This window comes from Ictidomys tridecemlineatus, chromosome 1 (assembly GCF_052094955.1).
Source record: "Ictidomys tridecemlineatus isolate mIctTri1 chromosome 1, mIctTri1.hap1, whole genome shotgun sequence".
Lineage (NCBI taxonomy): Eukaryota > Metazoa > Chordata > Mammalia > Rodentia > Sciuridae > Ictidomys > Ictidomys tridecemlineatus.
In genome coordinates this window covers 47,542,989-47,546,403 of record NC_135477.1, presented here as the reverse complement: position 1 = coordinate 47,546,403, position 3,415 = coordinate 47,542,989, and positions in this window count along the sequence as shown.

Genomic DNA, 3,415 nt, shown 5'->3' with positions numbered 1-3,415 from the left:
CTGCAGCTGGTCATGAGAGAGGGTTAGGATGGGGATTAGCAGGGAATGCTAAGGTCAGGAACAGGCATTACAGAAAGAGGTGGGAAGAAGCTGACCTTAAAATATGGCTGAAGAGTCCCTGGCTTGCTCTCCTCCTGCTTGATTATCCCAGGCCACACAGGTAAGCAAGGCCAGCCATGATGGCAGTTAAACAACACTCCTCAACATTCCAGTGTTTCCAGAGAGTACTGGGGGCTGAGGTTAATTTGCTGCTGACTCAGAATAGGCTTTGGGCTCACAAAATCCTTCCAGACAGCCAGTCCCTTTCCACCATGCTTCTAGACTTTACTCCCTCTTTGGTGCCTACTTTTTCTGTCATTTGATTGGAATCTGCTAGTTTGGGCCATTTTCATCTCAAATAGGAAAGTTCAGAAGCCCCTGGTGTTGCAGGACTGTAGCATGCTTGATAGCTGCAGGGAGCACTTGGCCAGCAGAAAGGGCACATGGCCAAGCCCAGAGCAGGTCTGTCCGGGTTCTGCACAGCCAAGGGCAGAAGCAGGGCTTCAGAAGCCTTGGGGTGGGAGGCAAGCTGCTACAGGAGGGATAGCCAGCTTGTTAGGACAGTTGGGGTCATGTTCACGGCTCACACCAGGAGGCTGGCCATTGCTGCATTAGTTTATCAGGGAGTCAAAAGAGATATTCATGCTGGGAGCTGTTCTGTCTGCAGATTGAAACATGTCTGGAGAGCTTGTCAGGCTCTGCTAGTGGAATGCAGAAGAAGAGTTTCCATTGTCCCTGAGGAAATGAATTCACAGTGGAATAGGGCAGTGTGTGTTCTATGAGCCAAGTTAATGGCACATGTATGGCCAAACACCCAGGGAAGGGAAGTTGTACTCATGCTCTGAGACTAGAGGGAAGGAGAAAAGGATGAAACGACTGAGGATTATAGAGATAGGCCTGTGGCAGGGAGGGAATGTTATTTACTTGACAAATACAGTCAGTCGTCCAGATCCTCATGTTCCAAATTCATGATTCAACCAACAGCATTGAAAATATTCAGAAAAGAAAAACTGATCTGGTGTAGTTGTGCACACCTATAATCCCATTGACTCAGGAGACTGAGGCAGGAGGACTGCAAGTTCAAGGCCAGCCTGGGCAATTTAAGAGAGGCCCCAAGCAACTTAGTAAAACACTGTCTCAAAATAAAAATTGAAAAGACTGGGGATGAGGCTGAGTGGTAAAGTACCCTTGGGTTCAATCTCTAGTACAAAAAAGGAAAAGGAAAATTGCATCTGTTCTGAACATGTACAGACTTTTTTTTACTTTATTCCCTAAACAATAACAACTATTCATATGGCATATATGTTGCATCAAGTATTGTAAGTAATCTGGAGATGATGTGAAGTATGCAGAATAATGTGCATAGGTTAAATGCAAATACTACACTATTTTATGTAAGGGATTTGAGTATTGAATACCCCCAGATTTTGCTGTCCTGAAGAGGTCATGGAACCAATTCTCCATAATACTGAGGGAGGACTGTCCTTAAACTTATTTTGTCCCAGACGACTATTCCAAGTTCTTTACATTTATAAATTCATTCAATCTGAATAACTGTTATAAGGAGACCACTATTATTATCCTCATTTTACAGATGAGGAAAATTATAAATTGAGGGTGTTTGTAGCACATGGCCTTAGTCTGTTGAGAGGGAAAGTAATGGAGAATACAATGTGAGGAAGGTCAGGCAGGGATTTGAAGAATGTAAAAAAAAGGGCTAGTGGTTCCATAGACCAGTAGGATCAAAGACCACTCAGTAAAATTTGCAAAGGCTTCCATTTATTCAGGAACAGGACAATCTGAACATGAGTAATAAAAATAACTCCTGGGCTGGGGCTGTAGCTCAGCGGCAGAGTGCTTGTGTAGCATGTGTGAGGCACTGGGTTTGATCCTCAGCACCACATAAAAAAATAAATAAATAAAAATAAAATAAAAGGCATTCTGTCCATCTACAACTACAAAAAAATAAAAATAAAAAACCTTCAGCAGTCAGACACATGCCTGGAATCCCAGCAACTCAGGAGGTTGAGGCAGGAGGATCACAAGTTTGAGGCCAGCCTGGACAATTTAGGGAGACCCTGTCTTGAAATAAAAAAATAAAAATGGCTGGAGATATTGCTCAGTGAAAAGCGTCCTTAAGTTTAAGGCCCAACACCAAAGTAACAACAACTCCAGCAGACAGAATCACATGAAACACTTAAATGGTAAAGATACTTAAAACAATTATTTGCTGTTCGAAGGTGCTGGGAATTAGCTCATTATTTTGAGATGAATAAATGAAGGAAAACAACTTAACATTTATTCTTCCTTTCTGATAAAAACTGTACTGGGCAGATATAGGAACTTTTCTCTTTGAAAAGGTATTCCAGATAATAAAGAAGGAAGGAAGCACTATTTTTACAATTCCCAATTAACTACTGGGCCAGGCTCTGAACATTGACTGCTAACAATGTAAGAATAAGAAGAAATAACAGACATTATTCACTTTTCTTTCTTTCTTTTTTTTTTTTTTTTTGGTACCAGAGATTGAACTCTGGGGTGCTTAACCACTGAACGACATCCCCAGACTATTTTTGAATTTTATGTAGAGACAGAGTCTTGTTGAGTTGCTTAGGGTCTCACTAAGTTTCTGAGGCTGGTTTTGAACTCACAATCGATCCTCCTGCCTCACCCTTAGGATTATAGGCATATGCCACCGTGCCCAGCCATAATGTGCTTTCTGATGGAAGAACACACTGGTGAATCTCAGCAAAGTCTTAAGGGTCTAGTTCTGATGGGACATTTGCAAGAGATTCAGAGGACCACAGGGCCTTATCTTAAATATCCACAGATGAAATGATACAATGTCTTGGATTTGCATTATAAACAATATAGTTGAAAATGCAATCACATCATATTGGAGGGTGGGGTCTTGGTGGAGGTGTGTGAGGCAGGATTGGCTGTGGGTGGGGATAGTTGAGCTTGGATGGTGATTTCAAGGGTGGTACTATTTTTATGTGGGTTGGAAGGATCTGTAATAAAAATTTTAAAAGAGGCACTGGCCATGAGGTGGCGCACACCTATAGTACCAGCTACCTAGGAGGCTGAGAAAGAAGGATTGCTTAAGCCCAGGAGTTCAGAGACCTCATCTCTTAAGAAAAAGAATGGGTGGGGGGAGGAAAGGGATGAAACCACTGCTTTCAGGTTTGATTCTCTCAAGTCCATAGTTGATGCCTTAAAGGATCATGAGCTAACTGTGTGTGTCTGTGGGGATCTTGGAAGCCAAGATTTGTGAGTGCCTCCTGCAACACACTGATTCCTGGGATGGGGTGGTGAGGGCAACGTGGAGCAGAGGAGAACCTCTCAGTGTGATGTAAAGACCACCCCTGTTGGGGTC